The 20888-nt window shown below is 44.2% G+C and overlaps 1 pseudogene; it reads right to left on the bottom strand.

Annotated features, from left to right (window-relative positions):
- The window catches only part of LOC123124948 (cycloartenol synthase-like), a 51631-nt pseudogene that overhangs the window by 7870 nt on the left and 22873 nt on the right, over positions 1 to 20888 (bottom strand).

Genomic DNA, 20888 nt, shown 5'->3' with positions numbered 1-20888 from the left:
CACATCCCCATGTGACTAATGCCCAAGAGTTTACTAGAGTCAATAATCTAGTTCACATCATCATGTGATTAACACTCAATGAGTTCTAGGGTTTGATCATGTCATGCTTACGAGAGAGGTTTTAGTCAACGAGTCTGCAACATTCAGATCCGTGTGTGCTTTACAAATCTCTATGTCATCTTGTAGATGTAGTTACCACGCGCTACTTGGAGCTATTCCAAATAACTGCTCTACTATACGAATCCGGTTTACTACTCAGAGTCATCCGGATTAGTGTCAAAGTTTGCATCGACGTAACCCTTTACGACGAACTCCTCTTCCACCTCCATAATCGAGAAAATTCCTTAGTCCACTAGATACTAAGGATAAGTTCGACCGCTATCATGTGATCCATTCCCGGATCACTATTGTACCCCTTGACTAACTCATGGCAAGGCACACTTCATGTGCGGTACACAGCATAGCATACTGTAGGGCCTACGTCTAAAGCATAGGGGACGACCTTCGTCCTTTCTCTCTCTTCTGCTGTGGTCAGGTCTTGAGTCTTACTCAATACTCACACCTTGTAACACAACCAAGAACTCCTTTCTTTGCTGATCTATTTTGAACTCCTCCAAAAACTTGTCACGGTATGTATTCATTTGAAAGTACTATTAAGCGTTTTTGATCTATCCTTATAGATCTTGATGCTCAATGTTCAAGTAGCTTAATCCTGGTTTTCCATTAAAAACACTTTTCAAATAACCCTGTATGCTTTCCAGAAATTCTACATCATTTCTGATCAACAATATGTCAACAACATATACTCATCAGAAATTCTATAGTGCTCCCACTCACTTCTTTGGAAATACAAGTTTCTCATAAACTTTGTATAAACCCAAAATCTTTGATTATCTCATCAAAGCGTACATTCCAACTCCGAGATGCTTACTCCAGTCCATAGAGGATTGCTGGAGCTTTGCATACTTGTTAGCATCTTTCAGGATTGACAAAACCTTCTGGTTGTATCACATACAACCTTTCCTCAAGAAAATCGTCGAGAAAACAATGTTTTGACATCCTATCTGCAAGATTTCATAAATAATGCAGTAACTGCTAATACAATTCCAACGGACTCTTAGCATCGCTACGAGTGAGAAAGTGTCATCGCAGTTAACTCCTTGAACTTGCGGGAAAACATCTTAACGACAAGTAGAGCTTTCTTAATGGTGACGCTTACCATTATTGTATGTCTTCCTTTTAAAATCCATCTGCACCCAACAGCCTTACGACCATCAAGTAGTTCTTCCAAAGTCTATACTTTGTTTTATACATGGATCCTCTCTCGGATTTTATGGCCTCGAGCCATTCGTCGGAATCCGGGCCCACCATCGCTTCTCCATAGCTCATAGGTTCATTGTTGTCTAGCAACATGACTTCCAAGACAGGATTACGTACCACTCTGAAGTAGTACGCATCCTTGTCGACCTACGAGGTTTGGTAGTGACTTGATCCGAAGTTTCATGATCACTATCATAAGCTTCCACTTCAATTGGTGTAGGTGCCACAGGAACAACTTCCTGTGCCCTGCTACACACTAGTTGAAGTCATGGTTCAATAACCTCATCAAGTCTTCACCATCCTCCCACTCAATTCTTTCGAGAGAAACTTTTCCTCGAGAAAGGACCCGTTTCTAGAAACAATCACTTCTGCTTCCAGATCTGAAATAGGAGGTATACCCAACTGTTTTGGGTATTCTATGAAGATGCATTTATCCGCTTTGGGTTCGAGCTTATCAGCCTAAATTTTTTTCACATAAGCGTCGCAACCCCAAAATTTTAAGAAACGACAGCTTAGGTTTCTCTAAACCATAGTTCATACGGTGTCGTCTCAACGGAATTGCGTGGTGCCCTATTTAAAGTGAATGCGGTTGTCTCTAATGCCTAACCCATAAACAATAGTGGTAATTTGATAAGAGACATCATGGTATGCACCATATCCAATAGGGTGCAGTTATGATGTTCGGACACACCATCATACTATGGTGTTCCAGGCGGTATTAATTGTGAAACACTTTCCACAATGTCTTAATTGTGTGCCAAACTCGTAACTCAGATATTCATCTCTATGATCATATCATAGACATTTTATCCTCTTGTCACGACGATCTTCAACTTCACTCTGAAATCACTTGAACCTTTCAGTAATTTAGACTTGTGTTTCATTAAGTAAATACACTCAGCATCTACTCAAATCGTCTGTGAAGTAAGAACATAACGATATCCACTGCGTGCCTCAGCACTCATTGGACTGCACACATCAAAATGTATTACTTCCAACAAGTTGCTTCCTTGTTCCATCTTACTGAAAACGAGGCCTTTCAGTCATCTTGCCCATGTGGTATGATTTGCATGTCTCAAGTGATTCAAAATCAAGTGAGTCCAAACGATCCATCTGCATGGAGTTTCTTCATGCATATATACCAACAGACATGGTTCGCATGTCTCAATCTTTTCAAAACGAGTGAGTCCAAAGATCCATCTACATGGAGCTTCTTCATGCGTTCTATACCAATATGACTCAAATGGCAGTGCCACAAGTATGTGGTACTATCATTACTATTTTATATCTTTTTGGCACGAACATGTGTATCACTACGATCGAGATTCATTTTAGGTGCAAGACCATTGAAGGTATTATTCAAATAAACAGAGTAACCATTATTCTCCTTAAATGAATAACCGTATTGCGATAAACATAATCCAATCATGTTTATGCTCAACACAAACGCCAAATAACAATTATTTAGGTTTAACACCAATCTCTATGGTAGAGGGAGCATGCGATGCTTTATCACATCAACCTTGGAAACACTTCCAACACATATCGTCATCTCACCTTTAGCTAGTCTCCGTTTATTCCGCAGCTTTTATTTCGAGTTACTAACACTTAGCAACCGAACCGGTATCTAATACCCTGGTGCTACTAGGAGTACTAGTAAAGTACACATTCATATAATGTATATCCAATATACTTCTGTCGACCTTGCCTGCCTTCTCATCTACCAAGTATCTAGGGCAGTTCTGCTTCAGTGAACGTTTCCCTCATTACAGAAGCACTTAGTCTCGGGTTTGGGTTCAACCTTGGGATTCTTCACTAGAGCAGCAAATGATTTGCCGTTTCATGATGTATCCCTTTTTTGCCCTTGCCCTTCTTGAAACTAGTGGTTTTACTAACCATCAACAATTGATGCTCCTATTTGATTTCTACTTTCACGGTGTCAAACATTGTGAATAGCTCAAGGATCATCATATCTATCCCTGATATGTTATAGTTCATCACGAAGCTGTAATAGCTTGGTGGCAATGACTATGGAGAACCATCACTATCTCATCTGGAAGATTAACTCCCACTCGATTCAAGCGATTGTGGTACTCAGACAACCTGAGCACATGCTCAACGATTGAGCTTTTCTCCCTTAGTTTGCAGGCTTAAGAAACTTGTCAGAGGTCTCATACCTCTTGACGTGCGCACTAGTCTGAAATCCCAATTTCAGTCTTCGGAACATCTCATATGTTCTGCGACGTTTCAAAAACGTCTTTGGTGCCACAATTCTAAACCGTTAGCATTACGCACTGAACTATCACGTAGTCATCAAAACGTGTATGTCAGATGTTTCGCAACATCTACAGACGACGCTGAGGTTCAGCACACCGAGCGGTGCATTAAGGACATAAGCCTTCTGTGCAGCAATGAGGACAATCCTCAGTTTACGGACCCAGTCCGCATAATTGCTACTATCAACTTTCAACTAAATTTTCTCTAGGAACATATCTTAAACAGTAGAACTAAAGCATAAGCTATGACATAATTTGCAAAGACCTTTTGACTATGTTCATGATAATTAAGTTCATCTAATTATTTAATGAACTCCCACTCAGATAGACATCCCTCTAGTCATCTAAGTGATACATGATCCGAGTCAAACTAGGCCGTGTCCGATCATCACGTGAGACGGACTAGTCATCATCGGTGAACATCTCCATGTTGATCGCATCTACTATACGACTCATGTTCGACCTTTCGATCTCTTGTGTTCCGAGGCCATGTCTGTACATGCTAGGCTCGTCAAGTCAACCCAAGTGTTTCGCATGTGTTCCGAGGCCATGTCTGTACATGCTAGGCTCGTCAACACCCGTTGTATGCGAACGTCAGAATCTATCACACCCGATCATCACGTGGTGCTTCGAAACAACGAACCTTCGCAACGGTGCACAGTTAGGGGGAACACGTCTCTTGAAATTTTAGTGAGGGATCATCTTATTTATGCTTCCGTCGTTCTAAGCAAATAAGATGTAAACATGACAAACATCACATGCAAATCATAAAGTGACATGATATGGCCAATATCATCTTGCGCCTTGGATCTCCATCAACGAGGCGCGGCATGATCACCTTTGTCACCGGCATGACACCATGATCTCCATCATCATGATCTCCATCATCGTGTCTTCATGAAGTTGTCTCGCCAACTATTACTTCTACTACTATGGCTAACGCTTAGCAATAAAGTAAAGTAATTACATGGCGTTTTCATTGACACGCAGGTCATACAATAAATTAAGACAACTCCTATGGCTCCTGCCGGTTGTCATACTCATCGACATGCAAGTCGTGATTCCTATTACAAGAACATGATCAATCTCATACATCACATATATCATTCATCACATCCTTTTGGCCATATCACATCACATAGCATACCCTGCAAAAACAAGTTAGACGTCCTCTAATTGTTGTTGCATGTTTTACGTGGCTGCTATGGGTTTCTAGCAAGAACGTTTCTTACCTACGCAAAAGCCACAACGGTGATATGCCAATTGCTATTTACCCTTCATAAGGACCCTTTTCATCGAATCCGATCCAACTAAAGTGGGAGAGACAGACACCCGCTAGCCACCTTATGCATCAAGTGCATGTCAGTGGGTGGAACCTGTCTCACGTAAGAGTACGTGTAAGGTCGGTCCAGGCCGCTTCATCCCACAATGCCGCCGAATCAAGATAAGACTAGTAACGGTAAGCAAATTGAACAAATCATCGCCCACAACTACTTTGTGTTCTACTCGTGCATAGAATCTACACATAGACCTGGCTCATGATGCCACTGTTGGGGAACGTAGCAGTAATTCAAAATTTTCTACGCATCACCAAGATCAATCTATGGAGTCATCTAGCAACGAGAGAGAGGAGTGCATCTACATACCCTTGTAGATCGCGAGCGGAAGCGTTCAAGAGAACGGGGTTGATGGAGTCGTACTCGTCGTGATCCAAATCACCGATGATCCTAGCGCCGAACGGACGGCACCTCCGCGTTCAACACACGTACGGAGCGGGGACGTCTCCTCCTTCTTGATCCAGCAAGGGGGGAGTAGAAGTTGATGGAGATCCAGCAGCACGACGGCGTGGTGGTGGAAGTAGCGGGATCCCAGCAGGGCTTCGGCAAGCGCAAGCGGGGAGGAATTGGTGTCACGGGAGGGAGGGAGACGCCAGGGCTTGGGGTGTGGCTGCCCTCCCTTCCCCCCACTATATATAGGGCCAAGGGAGAGGGGGGGCGCAGCCTTGGCCCTACCTCCAAGGAAGGGTGCGGCCAGGGAGGAGTCCATCCTCCCCAAGGCACCTAGGAGGTGCCTTCCCCTTTTAGGACTCTCCCTTTCCCTTATCTCTTGGCGCATGGGCCTCTTGGGGCTGGTGCCCTTGGCCCATATAGGCCAAGACGCACACCCCTACAGCCCATGTGGCCCACCGGGGCATGTGGACCCCTTTGGTGGACCCCCGGACCCCTTTCGGCATTCCCGGTACAATACCGATAATGCGCGAAACTTTTCCGGCGACCAAAACAAGACTTCCCATATATAAATCTTTACTTCCGGACCATTCCGGAACTCCTCGTGACATCCGGGATCTCATCCGGGACTCCGAACAACTTTCGGGTTACCGCATACTAATATCTCTATAACCCTAGCGTCACCGAACCTTAAGTGTGTAGACCCTACGGGTTCGGGAGACATGTAGACATGACCAAGACGACTCTCCGGCCAATAACCAACAGCGGGATCTGGATACCCATGTTGGCTCCCACATGCTCCTCGATGATCTCATCGGATGAACCACGATGTCGAGGATTCAATCAATCCCGTATACAATTCCCTTTGTCAACCGGTATAGTACTTGCCCGAGATTCGATCGTCGGTATCCCGATACCTTGTTCAATCTCGTTACCGGCAAGTCTCTTTACTCGTTCTGTAACACATCATCCCGTGATCAACTCCTTGGTCACATTGTGCACATTATGATGATGTCCTACCGAGTGGGCCCAGAGATACCTCTCTGTTTACACAGAGTGACAAATCCCAGTCTCGATTCGTGCCAACCCAAGAGACACTTTCGGAGATACCTGTAGTGCACCTTTATGGCAACCCAGTTATGTTGTGACGTTTGGTACACCCAAAGCATTCCTACGGTATCCGGGAGTTGCACAATCTCATGGTCTAAGGAAATGATACTTGACATTAGAAAAGCTTTAGCAGACGAACTACACGATCTTGTGCTATGCTTATGATTGGGTCTTGTCCATCACATCACTCTCCTAATGATGTAATCCCGTTATCAACGACATCCAATGTCCATGGTCAGGAAACCATAACCATCTATTGATCAACGAGCTAGTCAACTAGAGGCTTACTAGGGACAAGTTGTGGTCTATGTATTCACACATGTATTACGGTTTCCAGTTAATACAATTATAGCATGAACAATAGACAATTATCATGAACAAGGAAATATAATAATAACCATTTTATTATTGCCTCTAAGGCATATTTCCAACACGCCACCGCGTCACCAGACTCCCGCTTCTCTAATTCAGCTACCGCCTCAGCAGAGTCCTGGTCCTCCAAGTCTGCCAATGCGTCAGGCCACTCCTCCTCCTCCAAGTCCTGCACCGTGTCAGCCCACTCCTCCTCCAAGTTCGGCACCGCATCAGCCCAGTCCTCCTCCTCCAAGTCAGGCATCACATCAGCCATCTCCGCCGCCTAAGAAACAGCGGAAGAGAGCCGCGCAGCTACGGCGGCTAGCGGTACAAGTACAGGAGGCAAGAGATACCAATTTGGTCCAAGCCTCAAGCCTCTTCCGAAGAGGACTTACGACCTGACTGTGGAGGAAAACGAAGCCGAAGTGCAACCCCAACTGAGGGCCCATTTTGGACCAAAACCGCGACCGCCGCCAAAGGAGAAAGTACATGAGCATGTCATTGACCACTTTATTCGTATGGCTGAACCACTAGCTAGCTCCCAAGCATAGGGACTCCGACTATGAGCGCCAAATCAAGAAGTCATATCAAGCACACAAAAATGAGTCGAGCTCGATCTCCAGCCAGGCAGCTGCCAAAAAAGCGGGAAAACTGTTCCCCAGCTGGAAGAATAGGCGGTGCAATCGATCCCCCCACTCATTGTACCAACACATGTGAGTACCGGCGACGATCAGCTGGTAATAACCGACGATCATAGAAGGCAGGCTGCAGAGATCAGATGCACTATAGAACAACTCCTAGGCATTGAGCCCATGGAAAATTTTACAGAGCAGCAACTAAAATGGAAATATGCCCGCGGCCAGCCTCTGGTGAAGCCTGAGGAGGTCAAGCTTCTATCAACGAGAATGTATCAATTGCATGAATGATACATGAAAGAAGTCAAGACTACCGGTCGAGAGTCCCTCATGGTGGCAGTCAAGGAAGAGCATTACTTCCATGCAAAAGATCTGTGGGTTGAGTTTCAAGAAATGTTTCAGTTATTCAATCAAGACGCACTCGACAAATCTATCGTCAGTTGCTGTTGTGTGTAAGTGATTTCTTTCTGTAATTTCATCAAGTCTCTAGCTAGCTGTAGTGCTCATTGATCATTGCCTGTAATTATCCTCACTATTCTTTTCTGTGGTATTATGCAAAATGAAGATCCATAAAATGAAAAAAGCTAGACGCTATGGCATTGGGTTCATTGACCCAAATACCATTAATCAAGAGACATGGACGCGTGTATGGGAACGAAAAGACACAAAGAAAATCTTGCTAGAGTTCTTGAAGCGCCTTAATACCTGTCCAGACATACTACTTCCTTACAACTTCGGGTGAGTCACAATGTCTTGTACTATAAATTCTGTTTTTGCTTAATTACTAGCTAGATGTTAATAAGTGTATAGGGTTTAGGGTAGTTGATGAGTTATGCACATGCCCGCTTAATTATACATGCAAACGTGTGCGCATGCAGTTTCCACTCGATCTTGTTAATCATTCAAGTTGACGAGGGAAAAGTTGAAGTACTGGACTCACTACTTAAAGCAGTTGTTGACTACGAAATCGTGAAGGGGATGGTCAACAGATTTCAATCATTATTGAACTCTATGTCGGCTTCATTAGTTCGTCATTTCCTGATATCAACTAATTAATAACTCCTTTATTCATTTTCTTTGCCGACGGGCAGGGCTTGGGAAAATTTCATCAAACAGGTTGATGCCCACTGGAAAGAAAAGCTGATATGGTGTCGACCAAAGGTAATTAATTAAGTAGTACTAGCTAGCCAGCTAACATCTCTTTAATTCTAGTTTCAATCCCATTAATTAGCATGCTTGATTAATTATTATCCGATTGAATTCTATTCTCGTAAAGGCCCTGAAGCAGGCGCTGGGGACTGATTTATGTGCATACTATGTTTGTGAGAACATTCACATGATGACGTTCAAAGGAGCAGAACTGATAAAGAGCAATGGGTACGTTTGCCAGAACACTATTCATAATTTTTACATCATTATCTATATATATACACACAACTAATAATACATGCATATTTTGATCTCTTCTTTAAAGATGAAGGACATGCGGGATCAGCTCCTACCAGAGAATCGTGTACGAGCAATTTAAGAGGAAATAACGGGATTTTTGCTCGACCAGGTCATAAATCCCAAAGGAGAAATCCATTACCCGCTACTGCAGTAATGCCTCCATGTAATGATCTGCAAATTGTAGGAGAAATTGTATATACCAAATTGTATATATATATATATATCTGTGTGTGTGTGTGTGTGTGTGTGTGTATGCGTGAATGGCCGTGTGCAAGAAATTCAATGTGATATATATGATCGGTTGTACGAGAAATTCTATTTATATATGCATAACGTGTACAATATGTAGTAGCGTAAAATATGTTTCAAACGAAAAGGAATTAATAAATGGAAAACACAAAATGATGTCTGAGCCGGAAGGATGAATTCTAGGATCTGATTGAGGATTGCGAGCATTCGCAACATATTGAATCAATGGACTCAAAAAGATAATGACAAGGGGTGCTAATAAGATTTCGAGACTTATGGGATTAATCATAATGCTAGTAAGCAAGAATTTCAAGAGAAATAGGCTCCTGAGGATTTTCGGAAGATCGAATGTCATTCTGAACACTTTTGTGATATACTTGAATCCACTGGGGATGAGCGGATACTCGGTAAGGGCGAGGATTATCCGTAGGGGTATTCAGGTGACAATGAACAGCAAGGTAGTAAGCTCAAAGGATTCTCGGAACAACAGAGAGAATTTCGGGTTATCTTGTAATAACAAGATCATCTGGGAAACATTGTTTGAATGGCGAGTATACGTGGTTATCCATAGGAGTTTATCGATGAAAGGGAATTGCCAAAGCGATGAACACAAGTTCTCGGGTTATCAGCGGAGAGTATCTTCAGGGTCTTCACGTGCAACAGACGATCATCAGTAATAAGGGGCTCTCCGGGTGAAAGTGATAACGAGATCCTAATGTTAGATTTAGTAAAATCATTTAACCCGAATAGAAGAGAGATCAGAGTCCCAGAGTAAAGGTCGAGGAGTAAAAGATCCTAGTACCACCCAATGGCGATGTGGGCCCGTAAGACACACAGCATGTTAGTAAAAGTTTTGTAATGTCTAGACTCGACTTCGGCCAAGGAGTGTGGAAAGGGGGATTCCTACAGGCAGTCGGCTCTGATACCAACTTGTGACGCCCCCGATTTGACCGTACACTAATCATGCACGCAAATGTGTACGATCAAGATCAGGGACTCACGGGAAGATATCACAACACAACTCTAAAACATAAATAAGTCATACAAGCATTATAATACAAGCCAGGGGCCTCGAGGGCTCGAATACAAGTGCTCGATCATAGACGAGTCAGCGGAATCAACAATATCTGAGTACATACATAAGTTAAACAGGTTTGCCTTAAGAAGGCTAGCACAAAAGTAGCAACGATCGAAAAGGCAAGGCCTCCTGCCTGGGACCTCCTAACTACTCCTCGAAGCCGAACTCCATGTAGCATCATCCTCGGGATCTCTAGCTACTGGACTCCAGCATCTGGTTGCGACAATCAGGTATAGAAAGGGGAAAAGAGGGAGAAAAGCAACCGTGAGTACTCATCCAAGTACTCGCAAGCAAGGAGCTACACTACATATGCATGGGTATATGTGTAAAGGGCCATATCAGTGGACTGAACTGCAGAATGCCAGAATATGAGGGGGATAGCTAGTCCTGTTGAAGACTACGCTTCTGGCCATCTCCATCTTGCAGCATGTAGAAGAGAGTAGATTGAAGTCCTCCAAGTAGCATCGCATAGCATAATCCTACCCGGCGATCCCCTCCTCGTCGCCCTGTTAGAGAGCGATCACCGGGTTATATCTGGCACTTGGAAGGGTGTGTTTTATCAAGTATCCAGTTCTAGTTGTCATAAGGTCAAGGTACAACTCCGGGTCGTCCTTTTACCGAGGGACAAGGCTATTCGAATAGATAAACTTCCCTGCAGGGGTGCACCACATAACCCAACACGCTCGATCCCATTTGGCCGGACACACTTTTCTGGGTCATGCCCGGCCTCGGAAGATCAACACGTCGCAGCCCCACCTAAGCACAACAGAGAGGTCAGCACGCCGGTCTAACCCTATGCGCGCAGGGGTCTGGGCCCATCGCCCTATGCACACCTGCACGTTGCGTACGCGGCCGGAAGCAGACCTAGCCTAGTGGCGTTCCAGTCCAATCCGGCGCGCGCCACTCAGTCGCTGACGTCACGAAGGCTTCGGCTGATACCACGATGCCGGGATACCCATAACTACTCCCGCGTAGATGGCTAGTGCGTATAGACCAAATGGCCAGACTCAGATCAAATACCAAGATCTCGTTAAGCGTGTTAAGTATCCGCGAACGCCGACCAGGGCCAGGCCCACCTCTCACCTAGGCGGTCTCAACCTGCCCTGTCGCTCCGCCACAAAGATCCACTTGCGGGTACTCCTACGAGCCGACCCGACTTTAGTCATCACATGTGTCATGTATATAGTATATAAGTATATACCCGTGATCACCGCCCAGGTGATCACGGCCCGATAGTATAGCACAGCAGACGGACAAGAATGTAGGGCCACTGATGGAAAACTAGCATCCTATACTAAGCATGTAGGATTGCAGGTACAGGTATCAACAGTAGTAGCAAGGATAGGCTATGCATCAGGATAGGATATCGAAAAGCAGTAACATGCTACACTACTCTAATGCAAGCAGTATAGAGAAGCATAGGTGATATCTGGTGATCAAGGGGGGGGGGGGCTTGCCTGGTTGCTCTGCCAAGTAGGAGGGGTCGTCAACTCCGTAGTCGAACTGGGCAGCAGCAGTGTCGGTCTCGTAGTCTACCGGAGAGAAGAGGCGGGAAGAAACAGTAAATACAATGCAAACATAAGCATGACGATGCGTGACATGACAATGAACAGTGCGAGGTGTGTCCTAACGCGACCGTAGGTGGTACCGGCGAAGGGGGGGGGACATCCGGGAAAGTATTCCCGATGTATTTGCGTTTTCGGACAGATGGACCGGAGGGGGAAAGTTGCGAGTTCGATAGGTTAGGGAGGAGTGGTGGACGAACGGACTGCGTATTCGGATTCGTCTCGTCGTTCTGAGCAACTTTCATGTTGAAAATATTTTAATCCGAGTTACGGATTAAAAGATATGATTTTCTAAAGATTTTATTAATTTCTAGAATTTTATTATTTATTTAATTTAATTCGAAATATGGATTTATGACATCAGCATGATGTCATGCTGACATCAGCAGTCAATAGGGGTTGACTAAGTCAAACTGACATGTGGGTCCAGTGGGACCCACCTGTCATTCCCTGTTTAGTTTAATTAGGGTCTAGCTAAATAATTACTGTTTAATTAAATTAATTATCTAATTAGATTAATTTAAATAAGAGTAATTAACTTAATTAATTTAGTTAATTAATTAATTAATTTTATTTTTATTTTTATTTCATTTATTTATTTATTTATTTTTATTAATTAATTTATTATAATCATTATTATTATTATTTATTATTATTATTTTATTTTCTTTTATATATATATATATATATATATATATATATTTTAAACGTTCCAATGGGCTGGGCCCCTTGTGTCATTGGCCCAAAGGCCATAGCAGGCATGGGCGCTAACGGGCATAGCCCCGAACGGGCGCTGGCCCGCGGGGGCGCACCCGACGGGGCGGCTGGCGGGCGCGGGCGCCGGTGTGCCGGCGAGCTGGGCGTGCGGGGCGGCGAACGGCGGGGAGCTCCGGTGGAGCAGCGGCAAGGCCATCGTGGGGGGGGGAGCGGGGCGACGGTGCGGGCACGATGGAGGCGGGGCCACGGTGAGCGCGGCCGAGGCGCGGGCCCGGCGGGTCGAGCGCGTACGCGGCACGGGCCGAAGGCCGCTGGGGGCAGAGGGGGGTTCGGGAGCATGGTGCTCGCCGCCCATGGCGGCGGCCGAAGCTCGGTGCTCAACGGGATGAGGGCTAGGCAGCGGAATCGAGCACGGGGGGGGGGGGGAGAGGGATTTCGCGGCGGAGCTCACAGTGGAGCCGTAGGGTTTGGCAGCAGGCTCGAGGGAGGCTCGGGGTGGCCGGAGTCGGTGGCGGCGTGCGGCGGCCCGAGGAGGAAGCCCAGCACGGGGCGGCGTCGTGGGGGCGTCGGGGAGGCGCGAGATCCCTCCATGTCTTGGGCGAGGACAGCGGCGCAAGGACGGAGGAGTCCGGCGAGGAGGCGCGGTCGAGGCGGAGGACGAAGACGGGCGGCGGGGTCCGGCGGTGAGGTGGCCTCGGCGAGGGGCGCTGGCGTGGTGGCGGGGACGAGGAGGCGTGCGCCAGCATGGTGGCGAATGGCGCCGGGGCGCTCCGATGGGGAGGTGGCACCGGCGAGGTGGTGGTGGGACGAGGCGGCGATGGGGGGGGCACCGACGGCGTCGGGGGGGCGGGGCGAACGGCGGCGAGCTGCGCTGCCCCGATCTGGATCGGGATGAGGGGGGGAGACGAGGGAGGAAGTGGGGGCGAGTGGGAAGGGGGGATCGGGCTAGGGTTCGGTGCCCAGGGGGTTATAGGCCAGGGGAGGGAGTGGGCCGGCCTGGCAGGCCACTCGCTGGGCCGAGGCCCAACTAGCCTGGTTTTTTTTAGTTTTTTTAGTTTTCTTTTTCTTTTGTTTTATAAAAATTATCACTAGCACTTAAATTAATACTTTTAAATATACTATTGCCACATTAATTTTCAACCCAAATTAAAATAGTTTAATATTTTGTAAAATTCAAAAGGCATTTATTTTAATATTTAAACCTCTATTTTAATTATTTTGAACACTTAAACACTTTATTAAAGTTAGGTTTCTCCACCATTATTATCTATGCAATATTTGGTTCACTCCGAACATTTTAGTTTTAATATTTAAAAACTTTTATTGTTTGCTATATTTTGAATTTGAATTTTGATCCGGTTTTGAACTAACGCGAGATTATCAACACTAACAGAGGTGATGTGACATCATTAGCGTAGGTTTACTGTAGCATAATTATCCGGGCGTCACACCAAGCCCCCAGCGCGGGCTCGTGCCACGTGGTGGGCCTTTGGTCCCGGTTCGTGTTGAACCGGGACTAAAGGGGGACCTTTAGTCCCCGCCCTTTAGTGCCAGTTTCAGAACCGGCACTGAAGGGCCTCACGAACTGGGACTAAAGTCCAATTCTGCACTAGTGCTTCTTGTTGTGTGGCGGCGCTGTCAATCTCGAAATGGACAGAAGTTGGCACTGCTCTATGTGGTGTCCAATTGCTTGAAGCCACCACGAAGTGGCAATAAATGGGGATGCTGGAGCGAGGGTGCTGGGGGCTTCGAAGGAAATTGGAAGTTTCTTTACTCTTTAGCCTCTTCATGCAAAACTTTCTTACCGTTTTCGTTCCAGCTGTAATTTGCATGTTGCTTTGATGTTCAATCATAAGAGTTATTCCTTCCGTTCTATAATGTAGTTCCTATAGATTTTTTATAAAGTCAAACTTTACAAACTTTGACCAAGTTTATAGGCAAAACTATTTATATATACAATGTCAAATATATATAATACGAAGATACATCTTACGGTGAATCTAATAATATATGTTTGGCATTCAAAATGTAAATGTTTTTCGCCATAAAGATGGTCAAAGTTTGTAAGGTTTGACTTTTCCAAAAATCTATAGGCACTGCATTATGAAACGGAGGGAGTACTTTAGCATTTGTTTCCAAAGTTTCGTGTTTGCATTTTTTAATTTAGTCCCCATTCTAATTCCATATAGACCGAGGCTCAGGTTCTTGTTTCTGCCGGCGGAACGATGGGTTTTATGTTCAGTAAGGCTAGAGAGATGGATTAGGACCCGGGAGAATGGATATGGAACTGTGTTACCGGACTCCCAGTCAAAGAGGAGAGGGAGAAACAGGACGCCTCTACGGGCTAGGTCGCGAGGAGACAGACAGCTCAGAGAACAGAGGCCGATTGCTGTTGGGCACGTGGGTGCAAGCGAAGTTTCTAGAGATGAGCTCCAAGAGAATGTCCACCGTCCGATACAGTCTAACCATGGCTTAAAACTCAGGTATTCGCTAGTTTTTAACTTTTTATGCCGTTGGATGCAACAATAGCAATGGCTAGCATTCAAACTTATTCCTGCACTATATAGGAAGAACAGATAAGTGAAAAGAAATTCTCCCATGCACGGGATGTCCCATGCATGGGACAACCGTTGATTTTGTTTGGAGATCCGATGCCATGAAATGCATTGATAGTTTGATACTGCTGGTAGTTGGTTACATCTTTCTCTGACCACATGGAAGCACACTGTTCTGGCTAGGCTCCACCATCAAATACTTTTTAATTTTATTCCCAAGTTAGAATCTATTTTATGTTTTGAACCAAAAGTGCAATTTGTGACCCATTTCCATATTTGTGTTTATGACGACGACAACTTTAATACGAGACCACTTTTGAATATATTTCAACAAGTTTTAAAATTCAAGCATTGAAACATGGTAAAACAGTGTAAAATTAAAAAGAATCAGCTTGATACACATTGGCACACAATGTAACATTATGATATGCAACGGAACACGGCGAACCATAGTGAAACAGTAAGATTTTTTTACGAAATAGAATAATTTTTTTTACTTTTTCACATGGAATTAAAAATATTGTACGAAACATGTTTGAAGTATGGTGATTTAGTTGCCTAAAAGGTATTCCCTCCGTTCCTAAATATTTGTCTTTCTAGAGATTTCAACAACTGACGACATACGGAGCAAAATGAGTGAATCTACACTCTAAAATATTTCTATATACATCCGTATGTGGTAGTCCATTTGAAATCTCTAAAAAGAGAAATATTTAGGAAGGGAGGGAGTAGTTTCTACAAATATATTCAATATTAGTCTTGTTTTAAAAATCTTGTCAGAAAAAAATTCAATTGTGCAAACAGAATGCAAAATCAAACTTTTACTGCAACATATATTGGACGTCTATTTGTTTGAATGAAACTTGATGAGTACACAAAACACTCATGATGTTAGTGGTCCCACACAGCAATAAAAGAGGTGTTGGATGCATGCACGGGAGGTCCGGTGCGTGGTAGAAATTCCTCTCTCGTATAGATAAAGCTAGCCTGAAGGCATTCCCGTCAAAAAAAAGTTACGAATAGACATGCATATCAGCAGCAAGGTGATGGAGTGCTCTGTATGAACATGTATGCATGCAACGACACACACACACTTGCAATCGATGGAAGCCTACCGTCACTGTCACTGGCGGTAGGCTAATGAGCTACCACCACCGGCTATGGCGGTAGAATTCGCGCAGTTAGCAGACGTAGTTTGGACGTTGACCAAAGCCTATCGCTATTGACCTTAGTGGTATGTAGTCACAGAGAAGAGACAATCACACATGAAAACAGATTTATCTCAAAAGATTGTGAAAATAATAGGCTTGTTCAGAAAACAAGGAGATGAATCTCTGCTACCTAGACAATTTTAGTTGGAAGATGAGGAAGAGTTGCCAACCACCCGCGTGCTTGCCGGAGGAGTGGTGGTGATGCCTCAATGAATAGACATCGCCACCACTGAGCTGCCCAGAATGGTGGCGATGCTGCTACTTGCTGCTTGTCGATGCATAGCATCATCACCCCGAACCTTGATGTCGATGAGGCAGCCTTGACTTCTGCTTCTTACCTCCATGGTCATGGATCTGGCGATAGAGGACGCAAGGCAAGGATGAAGAACAGACACCTACCGGTGGAGAAGCACTGATCAGGAAGGGAGGAGAAGGGCTCCCGACCATGAGATGAAGCATTGCCGTATTCTTCATAATAATTTTATAAGAAAATATCAGTTCAGCAAACATGTAGACCATTACATGTTTGAATTTTTTTATGACTTTTAACAAACCAAAAAAATCCTGAGAACCTATGTAAGTTTTAGAAACTAATGTCATTTCTAATATGTTAAATGCACTCTTCCGAGGCTGCATGCTGCATGCGTTCTTTTCTTCCTGCTAGTAGCTTGCAAGTAGTACTCCACTGTAGGGCAGCAGTTATTTTCTCATGAGCTTGCCAGAGATTTCTAGGTAGCAGTGGCCAGTATAGAAGAAGAGAGAATCGCGAGCCTGCATGCACGGTGTCAGTTTGCAGCACAAGGATGGCCACCCACCGCGAATCCCTGCATAGTGGGCCGTTAGATTAGCCTATCCCACGGTTTGTATGTGGCCACGTAGTCCTCTATCTAAAGCAATTGGATCGATGTGAGCCGTTGGATTACACCACTAGTAGAAAAAGGGCCTATTGTCCCGGTTGGTAAGGGTCTTTTGCCCCGGTTTTTGAACCGGGACTAAAGGGTCGTTACTAATGCCCTAACCATTTAGTCCCGGTTCTTACACGAACCGGGACAGATGGGCCTCCACGTGGCCGCTGCGGCCAGCCCAGGCCGGGGGGCCTTTGGTCCCGGTTGGTGCCATGCGTCAGTATCTGGCTGGAGCTGAGGTTTTTGTTTTTTTAAAGGGTCTGATTTAGGGGTTTTGGGGGTTAATTTAGGTTGTTATTAGGTAGCTATTAGAGAGAAGTGTCCTTTCTTATATCTCCATGCTTGGTTTATCAACGCTACGTACTGCTATGCCTAAACATGGCTTAGATTGAAGTGAAGGCAACATGTGGTGCATGTCGAAAGTAATACTAATCCTAACTTGACCAAGTTTGGATTGTACTACTTTCGACATGCACCACATGCATGTTGCCTTCACTTCAATCCAATCCATGTTCATTTCACCCGCTGATATATAATAACTCTTCATGCGCGCATCATGCATCATCATATATAATAACAAGTCCTACTAATCATCATCATACAACTTCTACTCATTATTAATAACCAGTCATACGATCATCATCCTCATAGTCATCGAACCAACCCTACTTAATTGTTCTTAGCACATGATCATCAGTATTAGGTAGGACCGAAATACCCTCTTTAAGGTAAAATAGCATAAAACAATATAGACCCTGACTCTCCATTATGAAGAATGGAGATCATCTTGTCTCCAATTCTTGCGCTTCGCTTCCTTTTGCTTCCAAGAACCTCCTTCGACTGTCCATACATTTTTTCCATTCTTTGATTTGAATGTCTCCACTTCTTTTAGAAATCCGGTATGGACAGTTGAGATTCGTGGGATGACCTGGTTGTATGTTTAAAACATCAAGCCTACCATTCTGATACATCAAATGAGGCACACAATCCTCTGGGATTATCTGTTGAAAAACATAGTAATAACTTCATAGTTAGCAATGATGTACTAGTTTTAGAAGTACGCAAAAGATGCACGGATGTCGTAATAGTAAGAAATCTTACCAGGGTATCTCCATAGTAGTTACCGTAGTTCAACACGTGCACTAGTGGCACGTATTGACCATAATGTGGAGAAGTTTTACAATAGATATTGTAATTCTCAAGATCAGTACAAAATCCGACCAGATGAGTTTTCTCCTTATAAGTTAACTCAGAGCCATCGGTGTAGTAGGTTCTGTCTACCATGTTCCGCACATTGTTTGAACAATCAAAATAAGTTGTCAATGAAAATAAGCTGTCAACTATTTTGAAATGAACAATATAAATTAGCTAATAACTATGTTTGAGAAACTCACATAGCGGTAAAATTGGAGGCGTATCAACACGGACCCAAATGTCCATATTGTCTTGCTCGATGTCAGGATCACCAAGATCTATGGTGACAAGCATACCCTCATCAAAACCATACATCTTGCAAAATGCTTCCCAATTTTTGCAACCAAAATGGGTTACGCTCTCAGAATTATACAGATTTACTTCAAAATCTATATCATGATGGGTCCTTAGGTGAATTTTCTTTGTTTCCATACTTTCATGGTCTTCAAAACACATCCTCTCCAAGACGTAGCGTCTTGCATGGCATGGGATAAGCTAGCCGAATTGTAAAAGATGAAAAGTACACGTTAAAATAGTTGAAGTCGTGCTTAATTACGAAAAAATAACACTTGTCGTCATTGCGTACCGTTTCAACATCGAAGGTCTCCTCCAGCTTAATACTGAAGCGCCGATCTTCGTCCAGGTGAGGCCTGTCGCACTGACCTCGGTCGTCGTGGCACCAGTCACACTCCCCCGGGAGACTTTCGTCGTCCGAGTACGACATTTCCTATGTTCATAATTCAAATATTAAACGTATACAATTAAATATATGTACTAAAAAACCTAAGTTAGATCATTATTATTCATCACGGGTTGACTATCGGTTTGTCGAGTCTTTTCTTCAAAACTCTCAGCTCACGTGGTGTATACATTCGACCGTTGGTGATGGTCGCTCCTCCATTTGTCCCCGAGTGCATTACACCAAAATGTCTAGCACACGGGAACAAAGGAGAAGCGACCCCCACGACAACAGTCGGGATTCGTCGTCCTCTCATATATATATGGTGGAACTCTCCCTCACTGATTCCTCTCTGACATTTGCGACCGTCGGTGATGGTATGGTAGCTCCTCCTTTCGTTCTCGAGTGCATTACACCAAATTTTCTAACACACGGGAACGAAGGAGAAGCTACCCCCACGACAACAGTCGGGATTCTTCGTCCTCTCATATATGGTGGAGACTCGACAGACTTACAGTCAACCCGAAATATCGTTTAATTATCTTTCTAAAAGAGGATTTGGCTAGTCTCACCTTGATGTCGGAGGGGGCGGTGACGGGGACGACGGCGGGGATGATGGAGGGGCCGGGGGCTCCTAGATTTCTGCGAAAACAAAAACCCTATAAGCTATCAACTAATCATATGCATACGCCTTGCATAGTGCTCTCCAATTTTAGCATTCAAAGTAGGAGTAGTTTTCCACTTTGAGCATTCAATAAGCAAAATCAAATCATAAAATAAAGTAGTATTCAAATTAGGATGCATTCAATTATAAGCAAAACTACATCATCTCCATGCGTCCGTACATCGTCGAATATTATCACTAATACACCTCGAATACTATCATACATATAGCATCGCTAGTACAGCTAGACAGTAGCGCCTGACGGGTATCGGCGTGGGCGGTGGACACCCAAAGGGACGGAACCATCACAGGATCATAGCTCCAGTGAGATCCCTGAAGAACCTGCCAGGTATTGTCGAACCTACCCTCCAACGCAACCATGTAGCGACGGATGTGCTGGTCCTCCTCGCTGACACGGTGACGTACCACCTCCGCGGTGTCCGGAAGCCTCGGCACCGTCACTGGCCCACGCGACCGCCACCAAACAAGGATCGGGTCAACGACGGGCTGGCTCCTCACCAACCTACGCCCACCGGAAGGTAGCACCTCCCAAAACCAGCCCGGTGGAGCCCAGTCCCGGACATGGCCCCTCTGATCAAGCCGGCCTCCTCCGCCGAGTCGACGACGAGGATGCGGGATAGGCATCGTCGACGTCGATGCGGGATTAATTGCTTGAACTAAAAAAAATAAACTAGTTCTATCAATTTTCTTGCTAAAATAAAGTAGTTCAACTAGTTCAACTACTAAGCACTTACTATAAATAAATAAAATAAAGTAGTTCCTACTAAAAATAAACTACTTCTATATATAGTAAAATAAAGTAGTTTTATTAAATCAACTAGTTCAACTACTAATTAAGCACTTACTATAAATAAAATAAAGTACTACTTACTAAAATAAACTACTTGTATAGTAAAATAAAGTAGTTTTATTAAATCAACTAGTTCAACTACTAAGCACTTACTAAAAATAAACTTGTTTAACTAATTCTATTATATTTAACTATTTCAACACATTTTTTTTCTAAATATGCACATGTATATACATAAATTGACAAAAAAACATCTAATTCAACTAATCTAAAATACATGGAAAAACATCTAATTCAACTAATCTAACTAATTCTATTAAACACTTACTAGTATATATACATGGAAAAAATACATATACAAAAAAATGAAAAAAAGGATTCGGGGCGGC

This window comes from Triticum aestivum, chromosome 5D (genome assembly GCF_018294505.1).
Source record: "Triticum aestivum cultivar Chinese Spring chromosome 5D, IWGSC CS RefSeq v2.1, whole genome shotgun sequence".
In the NCBI taxonomy this organism is placed as follows: Eukaryota; Viridiplantae; Streptophyta; class Magnoliopsida; order Poales; family Poaceae; genus Triticum; species Triticum aestivum.
Note: the sequence above shows the minus strand (reverse complement) of the source record. Positions and strands in the feature narration are given on the sequence as shown.